The 13,982-nt window shown below is 43.3% G+C and overlaps 1 protein-coding gene across 2 annotated transcripts in view; it reads right to left on the bottom strand.

The window, feature by feature from the left end:
- Positions 1 to 13,982, bottom strand: part of LOC132550642 (DNA mismatch repair protein Mlh1-like) — a 106,385-nt gene that overhangs the window by 34,193 nt on the left and 58,210 nt on the right. The gene's annotated exons all lie outside the window — the stretch shown is intronic.

Here is a 13,982-nt window from a genome sequence, read left to right as displayed (position 1 = left end):
AAAGAAATTAATAGATTCCCATATTGAGCCCATCCCATCTGGACTCAGGGGGCAGCAATCCATTGTTTACACAAAACTGATTTCCCTTCACCAAAATATGCTTCAGACCAAAATCTGAACAATATCCTGCAATTACTGAAGAACAATACAGATTTAAAGAAACTGATAGATTTTCCACATTGGGCCCCACCCAACTGGCCCAAGGCAGGAGAGAGCCACCTTATCTTGATCCATTTTAATACACTGTACTTTATCTCTATCTAATTATGTCAAACTGTACCTTTATTTATCTAAATTTAATAAACTGTAACAATATTTTTCAAATTTTGATAAACTGTATCTTATCTTGATCCATCTTAATACATTGTACCTATATTTGTTTTATTTTAATTAAACTGTAACTGTATTTTTCAAATTTTGATAAACTATACCTTATTTCGATCCATTTTAATACAAAGTATGTTCAATTATTGTAAACAGATAGAATGCTACATCCCTTTGATGATATCGACCAGGAGATATCCAAGCGTGAATGAAATCAGCTGCAGATGTTATATCAGTTGCAGGAATAAAGACACTTTTATAAATTTGTGGTTTAAATGAGCTATATATATCTCAGTGTGATTATAATGTGTATATAAAATAGCCATTATCACCGAGAATTATCTCCATAGGTCACCTTGAAGGCTGTATACCCAATGTTTATAAGGATGAGAGATTTCACCACACAGAGATATGACACAACTTGAGTTTATTTATATCTATAGGTAAAACAGTTAACCACAGCAACCATATAATGAACCCTGTTTGTATGGTGTTAACAAGCCAAGGATTTAGTGTTTTATACAAGAGGATATTCACTGACTGTACCAAAGTAAGTAGTTAGCACTTTAAGGAATACAGACAATATCATAGTCACAGGACCAGTAACACAGACAATATCACAGTCACAGGACCAGTAACACAGATAATATCACAGTCACAGGACCAGTAACACAGACAATATCACAGTCATAGGACCAGTAACACTGACAATATCATAGTCACAGGACCAGTAACACAGATAATATCACAGTCATAGGACCAGTAACACTGACAATATCATAGTCATAGGACTAGTAACACAGACAATATCATAGTCACAGGACTAGTAACACAGACAATATCACAGTCACAGGACCAGTAACACAGTCACAGGACCAGTAACACAGATAATATCACAGTCATAGGACCAGTAACACAGACAATATCACAGTCATAGGACCAGTAACACTGACAATATCATAGTCATAGGACTAGTAACACAGACAATATCACAGTCATAGGACCAGTAACACAGACAATATCATAGTCACAGGACCAGTAACACAGTCACAGGACCAGTAACACAGATCACAGTCACAGGACCAGTAACACAGACAATATCACAGTCACAGGACCAGTAACACAGACAATATCAAAGTCACAGGACCAGTAACACAGACAATATCACAGTCACAGGACCAGTAACACAGATAATATCACAGTCATAGGACCAGTAACACTGACAATATCACAGTCATAGGACCAGTAACACAGACAATATCATAGTCACAGGACTAGTAACACAGACAATATCACAGTCACAGGACCAGTAACACAGACTTTATCTCTTTCTATGTACTTGTAACACAGACAATATCACAGTCATAGGACCAGTAACACAGACAATATCATAGTCATAGGACTAGTAACACAGACAATATCACAGTCATAGGACCAGTAACACAGACAATATCATAGTCACAGGACTAGTAACACAGACAATATCATAGTCACAGGACTAGTAACACAGACAATATCACAGTCACAGGACCAGTAACACAGACAATATCACAGTCATAGGACCAGTAACACAGATAATATCACAGTCATAGGACCAGTAACACAGACAATATCACAGTCATAGGACCAGTAACACAGACAATATCATAGTCACAGGACTAGTAACACAGACAATATCAAAGTCACAGGACCAGTAACACAGACAATATCACAGTCACAGGACCAGTAACACAGATAATATCATAGTCACAGGACCAGTAACACAGACAATATCACAGTCACAGGACCAGTAACACAGTCACAGGACCAGTAACACAGTCACAGGACCAGTAACACAGATCACAGTCACAGGACCAGTAACACAGACAATATCACAGTCACAGGACCAGTAACACAGACAATATCAAAGTCACAGGACCAGTAACACAGACAATATCACAGTCACAGGACCAGTAACACAGATAATATCACAGTCATAGGACCAGTAACACAGATAATATCACAGTCATAGGACTAGTAACACAGATAATATCACAGTCATAGGACTAGTAACACAGACAATATCACAGTCACAGGACCAGTAACACAGACAATATCACAGTCATAGGACCAGTAACACAGATAATATCACAGTCATAGGACTAGTAACACAGACAATATCACAGTCATAGGACCAGTAACACAGACAATATCATAGTCACAGGACTAGTAACACAGACAATATCAAAGTCACAGGACCAGTAACACAGATAATATCATAGTCACAGGACCAGTAACACAGACAATATCACAGTCACAGGACCAGTAACACAGTCACAGGACCAGTAAGACAGATAATATCACAGTCACAGGACCAGTAACACAGACAATATCACAGTCACAGGACCAGTAACACAGACAATATCATAGTCACAGGACCAGTAACACAGACAATATCATAGTCACAGGACCAGTAACACAGACAATAACACAGTTACAGGACAGTTAATCCAAACAGAAAATTTGAAATACTGCATTAACAAATGAAATAGAATTGACCCTGGAAAGTTGAAATGAAAACATGAGATATGATTGACGGAGTAGTGATAGGAGCTATCAGCTAGACTTGTAGGTATACTGGTGTTGGTTGTGTACAACAAGCTTACACTGTAAATACAATTACTGGTCAGCACAGATATAACACCTAACACAAATTATTGGGTTAACATAACAGACCAGTGTCAGCATATCAGACGGTCAGTCAGGTTCAAGGTAAGAGTAGGGTAGCACCAGTGGCACTCTCAATGATCAGGAAACTAATGGAATGGGTCGCAAAGTAAGTAACCTTTAACAAAGTTACTTTTAAAGTTTAAAATTAAATGCCAGTCAACATATATATTGACAGGTAACACCAGTATTGGTAACATCAGTATTGACAGGAAACATCAGTATTAACAGGTAACATCAGTATTGACAGGTACATCAGTACTGACAGGTAACACCAGTATTGACAGGTAACATCAGTACTGACAGGTAACATCAGTATTGACAGGTAACATCAGTGTTGGTAACATCAGTATTGACAGGTACATCAGTATTGACAGGTACATCAGTATTGACAGGTAACATCAGTCTTGGTAACATCAGTATTGACAGGTAACATCAGTACTGACAGGTAACATCAGTACTGACAGGTAACATCAGTATTGACAGGTAACATTAGTATTGACAGGTAACATCAGTACTGACAGGTAACATCAGTATTGACAGGTAACATCAGTATTGACAGGTAACATCAGTACTGACAGTTAACATCAGTACTGACAGGTAACATCAGTATTGACAGGTAACATCAGTACTGACAGGTAACATCATTGTTGGTAACATCAGTACTGACAGGTAACATCAGTATTGACAGGTAACATTAGTATTGACAGGTAACATCAGTACTGACAGGTAACATCAGTACTGACAGGTAACATCATTGTTGGTAACATCAGTATTGACAGGTAACATCAGTATTGACAGGTAACATCAGTATTAACAGGTAACATCAGTATTGACAGGTAACATCAGTGTTGGTAACATCAGTACTGACAGGTAACATCAGTATTGACAGGTAACATCAGTACTGACAGGTAACATCATTGTTGGTAACATCAGTATTGACAGGTAACATCAGTACTGACAGGTAACATCAGTATTGACAGGTAACATCAGTACTGACAGGTAACATCATTGTTGATAACATCAGTAATGACAGGTAACATCAGTACTGACAGGTAACATCAGTACTGACAGGTAACATCAGTATTGACAGGTAACATCAGTACTGACAGGTAACATCAGTATTGACAGGTAACATCAGTATTGACAGGTAACATCAGTACTGACAGGTAACATCAGTATTGACAGGTAACATCAGCACTGACAGGTAACATCAGTATTGACAGGTAACATCAGTATTGACAGGTAACATCAGTACTGACATCAGTACTGACAGGTAACATCAGTATTGACAGGTAACATCAGTGTTGGTAACATCAGTACTGACAGGTAACATCAGTACTGACAGGTAACATCAGTATTGACAGGTAACATCAGTACTGACAAGTAACATCATTGTTGGTAACATCAGTACTGACAGGTAACATCAGTATTGACAGGTAACATCAGTATTGACAAGTAACATCAGTATTGACAGGTAACATCAGTACTGACAAGTAACATCATTGTTGGTAACATCAGTACTGACAGGTAACATCAGTACTGACAGGTAACATCAGTATTGACAGGTAACATCAGTACTGACAGGTAACATCATTGTTGGTAACATCAGTATTGACAGGTAAAATCAGTATTGACAGGTAACATCAGCACTGACAGGTAACATCAGTATTGACAGGTAACATCAGTACTGACAGGTAACATCATTGTTGATAACATCAGTAATGACAGGTAACATCGGTACTGACAGGTAACATCAGTATTGACAGGTAACATCAGTATTGACAGGTAACATCAGTACTGACAGGTAACATCAGTATTGACAGGTAACATCAGTATTGACAGGTAACATCATTGTTGGTAACATCAGTATTGACAGGTAACATCAGTACTGACAGGTAACATCAGTATTGACAGGTAACATCAGTATTGACAGGTAACATCAGTGTTGGTAACATCAGTATTGACAGGTAACATCAGTACTGACAGGTAACATCAGTATTGACAGGTAACATCAGTATTGACAGGTAACATCATTGTTGGTAACATCAGTATTGACAGGTAACATCAGTATTGACAGGTAACATCAGCACTGACAGGTAACATCAGTATTGACAGGTAACATCAGTACTGACATCAGTACTGACAGGTAACATCAGTATTGACAGGTAACATCAGTACTGACAGGTAACATCAGTATTGACAGGTAACATCAGTATTGACAGGTAACATCAGTACTGACAGGTAACATCAGTATTGACAGGTAACATCATTGTTGGTAACATCAGTACTGACAGGTAACATCAGTATTGACAGGTAACATCAGTATTGACAGGTAACATCAGTACTGACAGGTAACATCAGTATTCAGTATTGACAGGTAACATCAGTATTGACATGTAACATCAGTACTGACAGGCAACATCAGTATTGACAGGTAACATCAGTACTGACAGGTAACATCAGTATTGACAGGTAACATCATTGTTGGTAACATCAGTACTGACAGGTAACATCAGTACTGACAGGTAACATCAGTATTGACAGGTAACATCAGTATTGACAGGTAACATCAGTGTTGGTAACATCAGTACTGACAGGTAACATCAGTATTGACAGGTAACATCAGTATTGACAGGTAACATCAGTATTGACATGTAACATCAGTACTGACAGGTAACATCAGTGTTGGTAACATCAGTACTGACAGGTAACATCAGTACTGACAGGTAACATCAGTATTGACAGGTAACATCAGTATTGACATGTAACATCAGTACTGACAGGTAACATCAGTATTGACAGGTAACATCAGTATTGACAGGTAACATCAGTGTTGGTAACATCAGTACTGACAGGTAACATCAGTATTGACAGGTAACATCAGTATTGACAGGTAACATCAGTATTGACATGTAACATCAGTACTGACAGGTAACATCAGTGTTGGTAACATCAGTACTGACAGGTAACATCAGTACTGACAGGTAACATCAGTATTGACAGGTAACATCAGTACTGACAGGTAACATCATTGTTGGTAACATCAGTATTGACAGGTAACAAGTTGCTACAAACTTTTCCCTGTATAAATGACCCTAACTGTATAAAATGTTATGTAAATTTGTGTTTTTCACAAAAATAGGAACATTTTACTTCATTTACATATAAAGTATTAGTTAATAAAAAGTTGTTTGAAGGTTTTAATGCATTTGATGCCTGTGACATTGAATATGGGTCAAGGTCATCTCTTTGATCTAAAGTTTGTCTGATTTCACCTCCGGAACCTACTGTCAAATATTATGATTCTAAGCATTTTGTAATTTACAAAAAGGGGCTGCAAAGCGTGGCATTATTTCCCAACTTGGCTGTTGGTGTAAAACCCAAATATGATGTTTATATATCAGTATAACAACTTGTGATATCACTCAATTATGTATATGCTATTATGAACTGATGACCTAATATAGTGTAACGCTAGTGCAAAATGTAATGTTTTTTTTTGTCAATTACCAATTAAATTTCCTTGCATCTCCTCAACTTGTACATTTTATTTATATATCTTATATATTAACCTTATAGCCTGAGTTCATATCTTGATGTAGATCCTGTGTTTTTGACTGCTGATATTTGAATAGAGCTTCGTAATGTCCATGAATAAATTTATGCAACACGCTATAAGCTCTGGAGTAATACAAGAAGTTACAAGAAATCAAAATTTGATGGTTGAAGGAAAAGATAAGTAATAAAATGTCCTCAATAAGAAATGGCACAACTAGGGCTATAACCTAATATAAACAGAAAGTTTTGTTGAGTTGCAGGAGTACAAAAGTTTCGAAGTTGTGGCCCTGAAAGGAAAGTCAACATATTTCCATGGTAACAAAAAAATATATAAAAATAAAATGTCATCAATAGCAAAAAGCACAACTAGGGCAAACACCTAAAATGGAGGATAAAATGTTGTTAGAGTAAACATTATGCCTGTAAATAGGGGTCAAGGTTATTTTTTTCACAAACTTTATCTGGCCTCATCCCAGGAATTTTCCAGCCAAATATTGATCCAGACCCTTTGTTCATGAGAAAATGTTGTTTGAAGGTTTTAACAAATTTTTATCCTTGTGAATTTGAGTATGGTGTTATATATATACCATGTGATCTAAAAATGACCTTAAATGAGCTAAAAATGACCTGTTTTACTGAATATCTTTACCAAATTTCGACAAGGTCAGTAACACTCTCTGTCATGTGTATGACAGATATAGATCTACATAAAAATAGAATTAATTCCATGAAATTTTCATTGACATAATGATTATACTGTGATACTCTTCATCATGAATTTATTATCAGCTGCTTTATAAGAGTTTGCGTTTTGTCTTGATTTGAACCTGTCTTTCTTAGTAACTTGTATGAACCAGCCAAGATTATCTTATCCTGTTATACATAATGGCCACACAACACAGATTTCATTGTAATTCTAATAAATAGTATAAGATATGGGTGGGTACAATTTTTACAAGTTATCATGAATGTTTATATACCGACACAGACCACAGACACTTTTTATGGTCATGTAATCAGGATTCCTGATGAAAGAGGATTAGGTGTGCAGTGACTGTTAAAGCAAGAGGTTTACTAGTATTACTAACACTTTTCCATTGTGAGAAGTGTTAAGTATGTTGTAATGCAAAGCAATGACCATCAAACCCAGGTACAATAACGACAGGTAATTCAAATTCTGGAACCTTCAGATTAATAACATTATTGTATATGATAGGTTTTGCTAATTAATTGATAATTTGGAACATTGCCACTAAATTTGAGGTTTTTTAATGTAAAACCAATTTTCATGATGTAATACTTACCATAACTTTAGTATGCAAATACAGTACCTACACCCATCTTTGTATCCCAACAACAAAAGATTCAAAAGAAAAACAATCCCGCCCTCCCTACGATCCATGAGCCATCACGGCAGGAACGCAGAGTGATCTCCCTTCCTCTAATAACCTTTATGGCGTAAACCCCACAGAGGGGCAGCCAGGCAGATAAGGAAGAGGGGAGGATAGGGTGGGACTCCATAAAGTTATGGTAAGTATTACATCATGAAAATTGGTTTTACATTAAAAAACCTCAATTTCATTTCAGTAATAATTACCATAACTTTAGTATGCGAATTCGTCTTACCGTAGTGGTGACTAGAAGCCAGGCAGCCCCTTCAGCACAACCAAAGTAGTAGGGGGGGAGAACAGAGTGCTAAAGTGAAGGAAGGGACCTCTCTGTGAAAGAGCAGGTGTACCCACATGCCGCCGTACGGAAAGACATGGCCCGGGGCTAACGAGGAGGCCCAGCCACTGACTATGCCACCACCAAAGGTCCCAATGAATACAGGCTTTCACTCTCGCCCGAGCCAGATCATCAAAATGCTCGTAAGCATACTAAATCACCTGGCAAACCCACCTGGAAACCGACTGGGAGGAGATATCTCGTTGCCCCTGTTTAATGGGCAAAACAGACGGGATCGAGAGCCCCGCCCCCCCCTGGTTTTATCAAGATAAAACCTAAGAGCCCGACAAGGACAAAGCAACCTATCTTGCTCCTCCGAGCTAGTCACAGCCAGGATCCTGATGGGATCGTGCGAGAACCCCGGAACCTGATTCTTCGCTAAAAACAACTCTATTCATAGCAAAGCCTCTGATTAGGGCAGAAAGAGAGGAGGACTAACCGATCTCCTTCCTGCCATAACAAGCAAGAACTCTGGCAATAGCTGTACGATAGCTAGCAATAGTGCCAGGTGGCAGATAGCGGTACCTAAACAGAGAGATTAGGAATTCCGCAATCAAATGCAGAGGCTTCGAATGAATAAGCTTCCTTGCCGACACACCAATCACAGAAGATCATCCAACGTGACTGGTAGACGGCAGAAGAGGAAGCCCTGATTGATTGCTCAATGCAATCTGACACCTCTTGAGAAAAGCCTGCCTTGGCGTGGCTTCCAGAGATAGCCTCAGTGCGTGAAGGTGGAGGATCTCTGGTCAAGAGTGTGTCGTTCTGGGCCAAGGCTGGCGAAGGAGATTCGGTCTGGTGGGGAGAGCCAAGGGCTCCTCCACCAGAAACGACAAGAGCTCCTGAAACCAAGCTTGCCTCGGCCACAGAGGGGCTCTCAGAAGTAAGGAGCAGTGATGCTCCCAGAACTTCTGTAGAACCCTGCCCACCAGGTTGAAGGGAGGGAATGCATATGCATACGTCCCTTCCTATTCCAGAGAAAGGGCGTCCACAGCCCACGCCTTACGGTCTGGGACCGGGGAGACGAAGGTTAGCAGCTGGTTGTTCAGGGAAGTGGCAAACAGGTCTATAATAGGTCTGTCCCACGCCTGACAATTCCCCTTGAAAATCAAGGGACACAGCTGCCATTCCGTCAACACCGGCTGGTGGCGCCTGGAGAGTGGCCACCAACACACTCAGCCTGCCAGAAAGATGCTTGACCGCTATGGTCAACTGCATGTCCTGGCAGAGAAGATGGATGTGGATGGAGAGGGCACACAGGACATGAGACCTGGTGGCCCCTGTCTCTCCAGATACGCGACAACTGTTGTCGGTAGCCACACTTTGGACTGCAGGATACCCCTAAAGGACTGCAGAGCCAAATGAACAGTCTCATCTCGAGTACACTGATGTGCTCCGAGAGTTATTCGCCAGACCACTCCCCCATCGAGGTAAGCTCACATTCCTGTCATGAACGCGTCCATGAACAGGATCATAGAGGGGATAGGCTTGGTCAGAGGTACCCCGTGGAAAACGTTCTCCTGAATGGTCCACCAGCAAGAGAACTCCCTGACCGACTGGGTAAGCGGGATCCAGGCCTCCTGGATGACGGAACCCAGTCAGACAGGAGGAACATCTGGAGAGGTCCGATGTGAATCCTCCCTAGGGGGACCACATATGCCAAGGAGTTGAGATACCCCAGAAAACTGAGGAACCAATGTACCTGGACAAGCGACCAAGTGATGAAAGTCATAGCCAGAGCCCTGACCTTCTCAAACTTCTCCAGAGGTGGAAGGGCTAAGCCCCGAACCATGTCAAAATGGTTCCCCAGGAAGAAGAAGTCCTAATATGAAGGAACCTCTGACTTCTCTCTGGAAGGAATGAAGCCGACTCTGAGCAAGAGTTTCAGGACCAGACGAGTGTCCTTCACTAACGATTCCCACACCAAAAGAGGCATGAGGGAGTCGTCGAAATAGATGTGGACGTCTATTCTGCAGGAGTGAAGGAAACACCAGCAGCAACTTGGTGAACACCAAAGGAGCTGTCGTGAGCCCCAAGGGCATCTCTGCCTTGGCAGCATGGTCCCTACTTCCTCCTGGAGCACCCGTGCCCTTTCTGAATCCCCGGGAGGAGGAAAGAAACAAAAACGGCCAGGAGGCGAGGGACGAATCCTGAAGAAGGGGAATACCTAGACCCTCCCTGACCACCGACAAAAGCCCAAGCGTCCTCTGTAATATCCTGCCACTAGGAAAGGAAAGCAGAGAGACGTCCGCCCACAGGGAGTTCCGGATGGGGCAGATCGAGCCCCTGCCAGACCAGAGAATCGTCTGCCCACCCGGAGCCTGAGCCTGCAGGAGAAGGACATGAGCCCGGGAAAGGAGAACCACCGTCCACCCGGCCATACCCTTCGCCTTTCGCGGCCAAGAAGCAGAAATAGTCAGGAACCCTTCTTCTTGCCCCCAGGAGGTTTCTTACCCTTCCTACCCTTCCCCTTGTTGCCGTTGAAGTGAGGTTGGGACTTGGGCTGTGCAGAAAACTGAGCAGCCGAAGACTTCGCCTTCTTCTTAGGAGGCACTGACCCCTGCGAGGCACTGGCCTTCTCAGCCTGAAACCTCTTCACCAGAAGTGCTGAGGCGACCGAGTCCTCCTTCATATCCTTCTGAACCCAAGGAAGAGCTCCCCTGAACAGGGTAGAGCCCTAGAAGGGGGCATTCAACAAGCGGAAACGGTAGGGTTACTGGACTGGGCGGAATTTCAGAACTGAAAACTGCCTAGCCAACACGGCATTGACGAGCAGAGAACCTGCAAGGCTGCCGTGTCCTGTATGTCGGCTGTTCTGTCTCGGATAACCGACACTCAGGCAAATCGGATACCCTGTATAGACAAACTGTCAGGAAGTCTATGTATGACAGAACTTGGATGGAGAGGTGCAACATTCTCTCCATCCTGTGGTGCTCTTTGGGATCGAGCACCACCTGGTCCACTGATTTGCCGGGCCAGGCAGCCAGCTGTCTCAACTCCAGCTGTGCTGGTTGAGAGGCCAGCTGCCCATCATGTGTGGCATAGTCGGAAGATGAAGCCTCCGACAATTCACCAACACTGAGCTGCAGACCGACAAACCCGAGAGCACGGGTAGAGAAGGAGTCCTTCTCTAAAACCGGAGCCCGGGCCGTGGCCAGAACCAAAGACATGATATTGCCTTCTGGCAGAGACCGATCTGAGCGAACGGAAGCCCGAGGAGCCACCAGGGAACCCAGAAGGATGGTGGATTCAGGCGCTGACGATGCTGAGGCGGTGGGCAAACCTCCGCCCTGAGAATCCGGGAGATGTTGGCCCGGAGGACCCACATCCCAGAAAGCACATGCTGAGCCTCAGCTTCAGCAGTCTCAGGGCCATCTTCCCCTTGTGAACCCTCTTGGCCCAGGAGAAAGATGAATGACATCGTCTTCCTCTGCCGAGCCCGCACCCTCGATGTCCATCTCCTCCTCAATAGAGACCGAAGTCCCCTTGGGAGGAACAGGGGCCGCCAGAGGAGCCATCTCCGCAGAGGGGAACTCCTCTTTATGGCATTTGGACGCAGCGCGACCAACAGCTGTAGCTGTAGGCTTGGGTCGGAGACCCGAAGCCGACCCCTGGGAACAGGAGACCGACGGGTCCGCGCTGGAGGCGGAAGTCCTTAAGGTCTGGCAAACCTTTATAGGACCGGCCAACAAGGCCCCCGAAGTAGCAGAACATTGGGGGGATTCCGCACTGCTATAACATCTCCTAGAGGAGAGACCAACCCCTATGGGTTCCACGAGTGAAGACCCATGGGGTAAAAACCCAAACCCCTGAGGGAATGGGAACGGTCCAGCGGGCCGGGAGTGACCCCAGAACTGGCCAAGATGGCCTGCCTGAGTCTGGGGCTGGACATCCTGTCCAAAGGACCAGGATGAACCGCCACTCCCACCAGGTGGAAACCCAGACATGTACAGGCTAAGCCCGTAACTGCTGAGTAACTGTTGGTACCCAAAACCATCCGCAGGTTGGCCTGGGCGACCCAGGAATAAGTGCCCGCAGGCACCCCTACTCCCTGAGCCCGGGGGAAAGGGAGACTGGAAACCGGACTCCTGGCCTGAAGCCCCAAACCCTTGGAGGAAAACCCCCTGGGAAACCCTGCACTGGGAAATCTGGATTGGGACGGAAGGTCCAGAGCCAGAAGCCTGTGAGGGTGGGAAAACAGACCCCGCGCTGACACCAGGATTAGTGAACTCAAGTGTCACTAATCCCCGTAGCCACAGACAATCCTGACAAAAAGTCTGTGGCCCCTGAACCTACTGTGGATTCATTTATTTTCGTTGGGTTCAATTTTCGTTGTTTCTACAAATTAGACAGTTTCGTGGACTCATAAATTCGTGGATTTTTGATTCTGTGGGAAAAAAATAAAAACGTTAGAATTTTCTCTTTTTGCTTCCAGTCGAAATTATTTCTGTTTGTATTAAGGCTATGTTCACAGGAATTAACACTAATGACAAGAATAAAAGAACGTTTTTTTTCAAGATGGCGTCCTGTGTTTTTATAACGCTGTTTACAACAGTCTCGCATTAATATCAAACCACAAATCAGTATATATCCTGGCGTGTAATCAATCGGTAATTATCAGAAACAATTGTTTTCAGTGGATAAACATTGTGTGCTGATCAGTCGGTGTACCGCAGTCATATGAAAACACCACGCGTAACGATTGGACCATGTGTGTAAACAGGTGTGTAAACAAGATCTGCATTATTAATAATTATTGTGAACCTGTAGTCGGATAGAAATACGGATCCAATCTTCAATCGACAGGATGGTCCGATCAAGCCTAGTGTCCACAGTGTCGCTAACGACTGCGATCCCATCATACTTAGCATCACAATGGGTACTTACCCTTTGTTATGTTTAATAATATATAATTATATATCGTTGACACCAATTTAGCGTATCCATGTCGAGCCTCAGACTACCCGACTCCCGACTAATTACGGGGCTTCTGTCATTACCGGTGGACGTTTCCGGTGTCGGCAAAGATTACTTGGTCAAATTTCAAAATTACTTTAGTAAGTAGTTCATATTTCGTTGTGTTTTTAAATTCGTGGATTTGCTCATCCACGAAAACAACGAAAATTGGACCCCCACGAAATAAAATGAATCCACAGTATACCCGAAGGCACAGTTCCGGAGTCAAAGAGGCCCCCACCAACGACGCCACCTGGCGTGCCGAGGTCCCTGAAGGAATCAGAGACCTCGACCGGAAGTCCCTTTCCGACGGTAACACCGCCGCCTATCGAGAGCTACCGGTCAATTCGACCCTTGACTGCGCCGAGTCAGGGTCGGGCTGCCCCCCCCCTACTCCAGGACGCACCTGGACAGGGGGAGCCACCCCCTGCTGAAGGGCGGAGCTCGGTGGAACGAGAGCACCCCCAGCAGGAACGCTCTGGTTCAGAACTTCAGGAGGGAGGTCTTAAAAAGCTTACTTCCCTTACCGGAAGAAGAGGACGAATCCCTCTTCCGGCGGAAAGTTAACTGGAAAGGCATGGGAGCCTAAGCAGCAGACTCCATGTGCAAACAAAGTTCACATAGTGAGGTCTGGCTGTAATGTCGGCAAATGGGACAGGTATCATGGGGTTCCCATTATCTATAGAAATAGGAACATCCATGCGCTGACC

This window comes from Ylistrum balloti, unplaced genomic scaffold (assembly GCF_031769215.1).
Source record: "Ylistrum balloti isolate Yb309-2 unplaced genomic scaffold, AGI_CSIRO_Ybal_v1 Utg370138, whole genome shotgun sequence".
Lineage (NCBI taxonomy): Eukaryota > Metazoa > Mollusca > Bivalvia > Pectinida > Pectinidae > Ylistrum > Ylistrum balloti.
The sequence above is the reverse complement of the archived record's forward strand: the minus strand, read 5'-3'. Positions and strand labels throughout refer to the sequence as shown.